Source organism: Alligator sinensis, unplaced genomic scaffold (genome assembly GCF_000455745.1).
Source record: "Alligator sinensis unplaced genomic scaffold, ASM45574v1 scaffold259_1, whole genome shotgun sequence".
NCBI lineage: Eukaryota > Metazoa > Chordata > Crocodylia > Alligatoridae > Alligator > Alligator sinensis.
The window spans coordinates 364,828-375,497 of NW_005842430.1; the positions used below are offsets into that span (position 1 = coordinate 364,828).

At 45.2% G+C, this 10,670-nt stretch overlaps 1 protein-coding gene across 4 annotated transcripts in view; it reads left to right on the forward strand.

Moving 5' to 3' along the window:
- The window catches only part of SH3GL3 (SH3 domain containing GRB2 like 3, endophilin A3), a 111,737-nt gene that overhangs the window by 29,453 nt on the left and 71,614 nt on the right, over window positions 1–10,670 (forward strand). The window lies entirely within an intron of this gene.

Sequence of the window (10,670 nt, forward strand, 5' to 3'; positions counted from 1 at the left end):
TCAAAAAAACTCAGAGTTCACAAGGACCCCAGAATTAACCATTAACTTGAAGCATCTGATACTCTTAAGTACACAGAACAGGGTGAAAAGTCTTTAGCACTGGAAAAGAGAATAAAAGTTGGGGTGTGGGCAGGGGTTGTACTTCAGAGAAACAAAAGGCTGGTTATGGATTCAAGATACTTGTTTGTTAACAACCTAGTTAATTCAGCTTATTGTTAATTAAAACACTAACATTCATAAGCCCTCTCTGGTATGGCTGACAAGATTTTACTGTACTAGGTGGTAAGCTGTGTGTGTGTGTGTGTGTGTGTGTATCAGTTATTAGAAATCAGAACCCATTCATTCACTTTAACTTATAGTAAAAAAAAAAAGGAGCAGATGTTTTCTTTTCTAATTGGAAGTAAAGCTTTTAGTTGAGAGAGAAAAACTTAATAAAACAAAAAGATGTATCCTGGGCATTGTTCATATTGACAGCATCAAAACTTCTGAAGGGAGGAACATGGACTGCAGCTGAGGAGTGTTAGGGGAGAATATGCGTTTAAACAACCTTCTTGAAACCTGGATACTGAGCCCGTTCTGATTCTGGGAGCAGGTGATCTGCTGTGTGTGTATAGGTGCTGTGGGCATGCACTATCACTTTGCTGTAACCAGTAACTGGGAAGAAAAGGGTATAGGAACTACTATGGTGACTATACCAAGGGTTTCCTTTACTGGGGGCATTTACCACTAGCTTGCTACACTAACTTTGCACCAGCAGACCAGTATGACTTTAAACAACCTTTGAGGATGACACCAAGCTGTGGGGAATAGTAGATATGCTGGAGGGCAGGGATAGGATTCAGAGTGAGCTAGACAAAATTGGAGAATTGGGCCAAAAGAAATGTCATGAGGTTCAACAAGAACAAGTGCAAAGTCCTGCACTTAGGACAAGAAAATCCCATGTACTGATACAGGCTTGTGACCAAGTGGCTACGCACCAGCTCTGCAGAAAAGGATCTGAGGCTTACACTGGACAATGAACTGCATGTGAGCCAACAGTGCCTGTGTTGCCAAGAAGGCTAACCGCATACTGGGTTGCATTTGTAAGGAGTGTTGCCAGCAGATCAAGGGAAATGATTATTCTCTTCTATTCTGCATTGGTGGAGCCACATCTGGAGTTTTGGGCCTCCCACTACAGAAAGACTCTCTCCAACTTGTCCAAATCCTAACAGAGGGCAACAAAAGTAGTGAGGGGGATGGGGGACATGACTTATGAGGAAAGACTGAGGGAACTGGGGTTATTTAGTTTGCAGAAGAGCAGACTGAGGGGGGATTTGATAGCAGTCTTTAACTATGTGAAGGGGGGTTCAAAAGAGGATGGAGCTGAGCTGTTCTCAGTGGTGGCAGATGACAGAACAAGGAGCAGTGGGTTCAAGTTGCAACGAGGGAGGTTTAGATTGGATATTAGGAAAACCTCTCTCACTAGGAGTGTGGTGAAGCACTGGAGCAGGTTACCCAGAGAGGCGGTGGGATCTGCATCCCCGGAGGGTTTTAAGGCCTGGCTCACCAGAACCCTGGCTGGGAAGATCTAGTTGGGGCTGGTCCTGCTTTGAGCAGGGGGTTTGAGTAGATGACTGCCTGAGGGCCCTTCCAACCTAAATTTTCTATAGGATTTTATGACCATGTCCAGACAAGCACAGACCTGCAGTATCTGGCACCACAGACCTGCCTGCAGCACCCCACTCTGCACATACAGGCGTTCCCTGTGCTGCTACATTGTAGCATGGGGGGGTGGTTTGACCCCAGGAGATTCCAGGGTAAAAAAAAATCAACCTTAAAAAAGCACGGTGGCACATGTGGCAGCAGCATGCACCTCCCAAAACCAGAGCTTGGCCTGCCAGAGCTATGGTCTGGCTGCTGGCCAGGCTCGCAGGATTGTTGCAGCTGCAGCTCCCCCAGGACCCCAGGTAAAGCTGCTGGGACCAGCAACTGTGCTGGCCCCAGCCTCTTGTACCCCACCTGGGGTAACCTGCTGTGCACCAGAGGGCACGTGGCACGAGCATTCCCTGGGAACAAGTAGCGGTGGCAGAAGGTGTGCTGCTACTTCTTGTCCCCGGGGAAACAAGCGTCTGTGCCTGTGTGGACGTGGCCTGTGTGTCTGTATGAAAAGTCCAGTTTCTTCCTCAGAATGGCTACAATTCTAAACGGGTGTTAGACATGTATAACTTATTTGAGGAGCAAATGGGTGCCTTTGATAGGCCCCTGTAGGTTATGTTCAGTTCCACAGGCAAGAAGATTTTAAAGGGTTGCCAGAAACAATACCTTCAATTTGCAAATTATGCTTAGGAAGTGAAAGAGTAGTTATGACTATGGGGAGCCAGTAATGAACTGTGTGTCACTGCCCTTGTCTAGAACATCCGACTACTCTGCCCATTATAAGCATTCCTGTTGATGTCCATGAGAGGTCTCCCATTGACTTCAAAGGAATTGGGATTTCATAGCAAATCTAATGCTAATTCCACTGTACAATTGATAGCAAATACCTCCTCTTTAGGACCAGGCCATGATCTCTTCTTGTGTCCATGGAGTCCTGGGTAGCTGTGAGTACAACTTTATGAAGGAAAAGTTTGCACGTGCTTGAATATGTTTCCTGTTGAAGATATGCCAGATTTGCTAGATTTGAAATTTTATCTAGACACTTTCTTTTTGAGACATGACTATAAATGATGACTTTTACTTTGTTAATTTATAAATTCATGTGTAAGCACCAGTGTGTAATCTTTAGGAGAACACAGTGGAGACTTGTCAGGGAAGTTTTAAAGGTTTTGGAATACAAAGTACTTTTTGTTGTGCAGTGCATGTACTAAAGAATAGCTTTAGCAGACAAGTTAGACTAGAATGCATAGTAATACTGTGATGTGTCAGTGCCTGGTGCGAAATGACTCGCTCTGTGTAGAAATGCAGAATCGCATTATATAGTCCAGAATCTTTTATTTTATTCACATATGCACAAAAAGTTCCTTTGTCTGTGTTACATTTTTCTTCAATAGCTATATGCATTTCAGCTGAATGCACAGACACCATATAGAGTATAGGATTGCAATTACAATACAGTTTACACAAAATCAAATTGAGTTTTGTATACACTTACATTAAGTTCATATAATCTCCCTATCTTTTTAAATTGCTACTTCAGAGCCATATTATGTGTCACATTTCATCTAAAGGAAGGAATTTAGACAAAAAGTCTGAGCCCTGGATTATGCCTAAGGTAATTATACCCCTTCACACACCTTTAATATTTGGTCCAGTGACTGGATTCTAGGGCTATGTGAAGCTTCAGTCCCTGATTCGATTTGGTGGAGATTCGGCCCAATTCGGTGGCTGAATTTCCAAATCCAAATTGAACCAGAGGACCCTTTAATCTCTCTGAATCGAATTGGAACCCTCCGAATTGATTTGGAAAGATTCGGACATAGAGACAGCTTTAAATGTTTTTTCTACATACCTCTAGGTGGCAGGGGCTCTGAACTCTGTGGTGCACGGAGGGTCCCACAGAAGCATGGGGGGCTCCCCAGCGCGCTCAGCAGAACCACTGTCCCTGATTTGGGCCTAATCTGAATTGAATAGGCCCCATTTTGCACATCCCTACTGGACTCGCCTACAACAGAACGGTGACCAAGTACCTTGAGTCAGTTTGTAACAAATAGTGTCCAGGAGCAGCGCAGTCAGTTTCAGTAGGGATACTTGATTCATGTGTACCGGTTCAGGTGAGCACGGGTGACAGAATGAAGCCTACAGTACTCAGGCAGACAAGGTTCTTTGGGTAAATCTGATAACTTGTATTAGACCATCAGATTTACCCAAAGAACCTTGTCTGCCTTACGTCCTTAGACCAACACAGTTACAGCCTACAACCCTGAGTACTCAGGTGGTCTCTGAATTTTGTTGAAAGGACTGGGTAGATTGGTTCTTAACTTATTGATGAAAAGCAGGTTTGCTCTTCCTTCTAACCAGTAGCGTAAATGAGTCAGTAGAAGACTAGGGCAGTCGTTCCAGGCACCATTTCAGTGGGTGGGGGCACGAAAACAGCCACTGCCATAGTGAGTCACACTGCTGCCAGCAGCTGCTGCTACCCCATGGAGAGCAGAGCTACCCTGTTACATTTCTACTTCTAACCACTGTGTTCTTTACCTGCCCTGGAAGTTGTGCGGGCTGTTTCCAGATCCCGTCCTCGTTGCCACGTGCGGGTGGCGGGGAGCGATCCGGGCCCTTTTTTGCGCCGTGCGGGCTGTGGCCAGCAGCCCGGGCTCGCTAGGTCGGAGAGAACAGGTGACACGCTGGAATTAGGCACAGACGCGTAATGGTTGATTCAAAGATTGTTTACTTACACCAAAGATGGTTGCGGTGCAGGCAGGAAAACTTGCTTGAGTTGCGGTTACAGGACAGGAAAGAAGAGAGGCGGACTAGAGTTCTAAACTTGCGAACTCTAGCCCAATCCGGCTGAAGGCTCTAAACACGCGATCCCGTTGTGTCAGCCGAAGAAAGTACTCGTCCGGAAGAGCTCTAATCCTTTTGTTCACTCACAATTCACTCACACGAAGTTTGCTAGGCTCTGTGGGTCCTTTTTTTGCGCGCAGGGAGAGGGATACGTCGAGGTTTGCGCTCGGTGATGGGGAGAAGAATCGATAGGTGATCAGTCTATCGATCAGCAGCCTCAGGTCAAATCTCCGTAGAGGCACTCTGCAGCGTGCTCAAAGTTCTCCAACTTGGGCGGAAACCACTCAACCCTTTTATACGGCTAGCAAGCCAATCACTAGCCGCCACGTGTGAATAATTTCACGCAAGCCAACAATAGGGCTCGAATTAGAATACTAATGGCGGGAACTCTTTGCAAAGTGCATTTCTGTGCTGCAAAGAAGAAATGCACACTGCAAAGAAAGCTACAAATTGGCGGGAATCCTTTTGCACCGGGGTTTTCCTCTGCAGCAGAAAACTCCACCGTGCAAAGAAGCTGCAAATTAGCGGGAACGTAATTCAGTGGTGCCAAAGCGCACACAAAACAAAAATCTCAACTTTGGGTTGTGACAGAAGTAAAAAAGGTTTCGGGTTGTAGGAAACAAACACTACAACGTTGTTCTAATGGCAAACTGTTCTCTCTCATCAGAGAGAAGCTCACATGGCCAGAATAGATTGGATTAACAAACTCTGATCATCTCAGTTGAGATGTTTTGCTAGTTTTCTGTTGCTGGGAATTCAGCTTCTGGTAGCAACAGCTGTTCTTTTTCTTTAAATGTATAACTCATATTTCTTTTCTCATTATGCAGCAGCTAGTATTTAAGCTCTATGCTGCTGCTAAAAAGAATAAAGGATGTGTATAATTAGGAAGTTGGAGAAGCTGTTATATAAATGGGGGGGGAAAATGAGAGACAGTACAGTACAGACAGTTTACAACTACAGTAAAACATCTTGCCAAACACATTATGTAGTTACTGATTACTTAATATGTTATAGAAAATACAACATGGAGTATCATGCCCCATCTTCTGGGTGCAATATAAAAGAAAGCATTTAGCCTCCTGGAATTACAGCTGGTGGAATACACTTCCTCAAATGTGGCTAATTAGTTTCACATTAAGATACTGCAAGGCATTTCATATACTTTGCAGCTTGCAAATTTACATTCTGAACTAATTAGGCAGAATTTTAGGGCCTGATTTGTTGAAGCTGAAGCCACCAGCTTTTTGCTATAGACTTCACTGAGAGCAACATGTTTATATTCGGAGTTAAAGGTTTTGTCCATTTTTATGGATATTGAGGGTCCAAATGACTGAATTCTTTTGGCGACCCTTACTCCTGCTAGACAGTGGAGGAAATGTAGTCTTTTCCTGAACTTTCCATTACAGACACAGAACAAGCTTCTTAATAAATGGCTTTTTCTAGTTAGCAGCAAGATGGTGCCGTTGTGGTCTTGCAGTCAGGTGTCGATGTGTTTGCAGAAATATGCTTTGGCAATTTAAAGCCAGTATCCTCAGAGTTAATCAAAAAGAGAATTGTAAAGAAAGCATATTATTGTAACAGAAGTTAAAGCAGATAGCAAGTAGCTTTTTCACTGAAAGGCTTATTGCAAATCTCTCCTTGAAGGCAGATGAGCAACATGGCGTTTCTCTCACATTTTTTTCCCCTCTTCTCTCCTCCATTGTTCTCAAAAGAAGAGCGAGTACACTTTCTTCCCTGGGCTGTTTGCTACAGTACTTGGGAATCTCTTCATCCTTTCAGCCTTGAGTTGGAAATGGCATAAAATAATAATAGAAATCAGACTTCTAGTTTGATAAAAGAGCATGAGGGTGAGCCAAAAAAGTCTATTGAGCAGAGCATTTAAAAAGTCTGTTTGTATAGTCTGGGGAAGATGTGATGAATGCAGGCTTTCGTCCCCCGCCCATTCTTGTCTGTACTACCCCAGCCTACTCTGCCTCCTTCTTGCCTGCTACGATTTGCTTGTAGCTGATGTGTATTTGGAGGGAGGCTGCCATTGCGAGTGGCATAGTCCTTTGAGGGGTGCTTTAGGGCTGGTCTCGTGGCCTCCTTGTTGTCCCCTTTGTCACACCCATGCCCCACTGATGATTTCTCGTCTTCTCCCTTTGGGACTGTCCCTGCTCTTTCTCTTTCTGGGCTGGGCCCCTCAGGCCCCAACCCTTGTTCAGGCTTCAGTCTTTTTTGGCTTTAGCTTCTTTAGCACCTCAGCCTAGGTCTGCTGATTTTGGGGCCCTGAATCTTTGGGCTTCAACCCTGCAGTGGATAGTGCCTGCCTCACTCATGGCCTCCTCCACTCCTACAGCCAATCCAAGTCCTTTGGTTTTAAACTTAAATACATAGAAGAAAACTCTTGTGTCTTATTGTGTTTTCATTGCACTGTCCGTTGAAGGCCAAACCCTCATGTTCAGCCCTGCAGGGTTCACTTTGCTTGTGGCAGTCAGAGGCTTTCTTGGTTCCTCTCCCTCCACAGGACTGGACAGGTCAAGTTGGAGGCAGAGCAAGTATCAGTTCGGCCTGTATATATTGAGGGGGATTGTTAAGATCCACCCTGGATATGATTCCAGGGAGTTGTAATAATAAATTGCAGTGTAATAATAACAATAATAAATTGTTGTGCAATAATAAGTAACTGTTAGTTCAACCCAGGAGTGTCCAGAGTGTTGTTGCTGAACTCACAACATATTAAAAACCTCAACACAAAAAGTCATTAACCATCCCGTTATAACTCAACTACAAGCCCTTCAGGGCCATAGCAATTAATACCCTCACAAGGAGCTACCTTAATTCCTCCCAGCCTCAGGGTACCTCCGCTTCCCTGGCAGTCAGCTCTGCCCTGTTCCTTTCCCCACCGCCTGCAGGCCTGAACTGCCAGCCCCGGGGCTTGTATGTGCCAAGCCCTGCCCCTTGCAGTTCCCTGGCTGCTGCCTCTGAAGATGGGTCCAGGTGTTCCTGCCCAGTCTGATGAACTGTTTGGCTTTTTTTTTGCCCTGTAGCCCTCCTTAGCCTCTCAGCAGTCCCTGGCCTCCAGCCCTAGAGTCTTTTGTAGGTTGCTGCCTGCATTCCCTCGCCCCTGTGAGTTCCTGCAGTCTGGCTCCCGAAAGGGGTCTGTTCTCTTCCCTTCTTCCTCTGTTGTGTGCAAGAAACAGGGTTTAAGTTGCCTGTTACAGGAGAGCTGCAAAAAAAGAGATGTGACACCTGCAAAGAAGAGGGAGGGTGCATTGGTTGTTGAGACACGGCTGGATCAACTACCATCATCGCAAATAGAATCACTAATTAACGCACAGTTCTCAAACATCTCATTTCTTGTGTGAATATAACAAAACTGTCTCCTGTGGATACATCTACCAAGAGCTCCTGGCAGTGAGGCTTTTTTTTATGCGCATGAAATTCATCTCTTTTCCAAGAGCCAGAACACAAGCCTAGGCACCACTTTTGTCCTCAAAACATGTCTTAAATGTAAACGGTGTCTGGGACTTGTGCTTGCCAATTTTACCATAAATGAAGTTTAGTTTTGAATCGATGCTTAACCTAGGAAGGACTCAAGATTTAGGCCTAGGCCGAAGGACTTGGATATGAGGGTGTGGAATATTTTTTTCAGCCTCATTTAAAAGGAGATAGGAATGTGGTTATTATCTTGCAAATAGGTCTTACTTGCATGAGCTATCCTTTTTTCTGTAATGGATAAGAAAGTACTACTTTGAGTGCAGGCCAGCAGGCAGAGCCCCTTGGCTTGTTCATCTCGAGACTATTTTGCAGTAAGTGTTCTAGCTGCGTGCACTAACCAGTAAATTAAGTAGAGACATTTGTGAGAGACAGGGAAGGCTGAGGCATTTGAAAATGTCAGTAGTATGACTCGGAGAACATGGGGAAGGCTCAATAAGCTACTCTTGACTTTTCTGTGTTCCGCTTGTTTGCACTTTTATTGTCACCCTTTTCCTCATGGTCACCATTCAAATGGGCCATGAATGGTAGCTGTAGAAATCTCTTTTTCAAAAAACAGGAGTTTTTAATTGTTGCTGCTGCTTTATATAGGTGAAGGTGAGTGAATGGTATTTGAGTTAAGACTACAACATTTCTGTTTTCTCTCCTGCATTTGTCTCTGATGAACAAACTGCCAAGGACTCTAAATCCACAGTCAGTGCTTTGCAATGCAGTCCCTGCCAACTTATATAATAGACTTCAGATCTCGCACTGCCTTTGTAAGATTTAGAACTTGCAGCTCTTGAAATCCTCTAATCTCATTTGTGGTTTCCTAATTGATCAAAACATATGTTTGTTACAGGTTTTCTGCGATTTTATTCTTACATGTTTAGTCCACACAGCTGAGGTGAAATAGCTGTAGGTGGTGGTACCACTCACAACTTTTAGATTTGTTGGCTTGTAATACCTATACCACATTTCCAACTCTTGGGAGTACCACAAATGGCAGATCTAGATAGAAGCTGAAACTAATACTGCTCAGACAGCTGTTACTGTTTGATAGTACTTTGGCTCCAAAATAGTATTCTGCCAGATAACTATTTAGAAATATCCATTCTGTAAAAACCCCAAAGAATAGTTTGGACATTCATAGAGCTGCCATACCAAACCCCAGAGCTAGCTTGTCCCATGAGAATAAGGGGATGTCTATACTGCAACAAACAACCTGAAAACCCTGCAACATGTTCTTAACTTGAAGGGGCCCACCAGTTCCCTTACTTTGGTTAACCTAGTGGGGAGTATCTGGAGATCTTTCCCTGACGGAGACTCCATCCATTTGAAATATAGTTGCTTTTGGAAAAGGTGCAATAGTTTATACAGCACAGCTGCTCTGAAATTTCTGCTCCTAGCTTCTGTGGACTTAAATCTTCATTGTCCTTTTAAGAAGAAAACTAAAATCTCCCCATTGTTGCTTGAAATACCCATGTAAATAGAAGAAACCGATTGACTATAATGAGGCAGCAGTGAGACTGACTGTACAAAAAGTGCTGTAAATTGCACAAAATAAACTGAACAAAGGGAAGTTATATCCTTTCTATTTCTTTCAGCTGTAGGTCTTTCAAGGATGTGAGTGCCCTGTGACCAAGCTAAGAAAGCTTGACTCGGGCAGAGATTATGACTTCTAAATTGAAAGCATCTTTGTAAGGGGAATCAGTCTTTGTAAGACTTGCTGAAGTCATAGTTAAAATGATCTATTGTAAACTGGTAAATGTTGTATGAATACTAATAACAATAAATATCTTCCCTGCACGCACATGTACCTGCACATAAGCCCACACATTGGTATCTGCATGGTCTGATGTCCTGTCCTAACTGTTCAAGACTGGTTCAGACCTTCTCTGGTTCTAAAAGAAAAAGTACAGTAGAGTTTGTTGCCAAATGTACAGAATTTGAAAGCTCATCTTAAAAAACCCTTTAGGCTAGGGACAGACATTCAAAAAGCCAGAGCCTGAATTGATTCAATCTTTGCAGGTTAGTCTAACCTGCCTGGATTGAACTAATTTGCAGGTGACTAGACATTCAGGGAATGCAGGCACATGCCTGCAGTGGCTCAGGCGCTAGAGCAGCCCTCAGCTGCAAGGAAGCTGTGCTGGGGCAGGTGTGGCCGGCCACAGCTGCAGCCACAAGTGAACTGGCAGGGAGGGGGTATAATTCTCTCCTCTGTCCCACCAGCGCAGACCCAGACTGGGGTCCACCTGGCAGCAGCAGGGGCAGGGCCGTGGCCAGACACCAGCTGGCATGACCCCCCGAGACAGAGAGGGCAGAAAGGGAGGTTTATTCCAGGGTCTGCCCGCCCTGATTGTCACCACTGATCACTCCCTGTGCAGGGCAAGCAGTGGGATAAGTCCCTTCCTTGCCCCCTACACCAGCTGCCACAGGGAGGGGGGAAATAACACCTAGGGGGGCCATGCGATCTGGCCTCTGGCCACGCCCCTGCCGCTGAAGTGGCGTGGGGGGGAACAATCCTGATGGGGCAGTGACCCTTTTCATGGTTTCCTGGGAAGCCTCTTTCCGGTGGGGGCACTATGCTGAGGGCAAGGGCGGGGCGGAGCAGGGCAGGTAGAGCTGCCACAGACTGCATGGGATGAGTGGCGGCACCGGGGCTCAGAGGGGTGGCCATAGCCCCCCAAATCCTCCCTAGCACCACTGCTGCTCACCCCGTGCAGTCCGCAGCA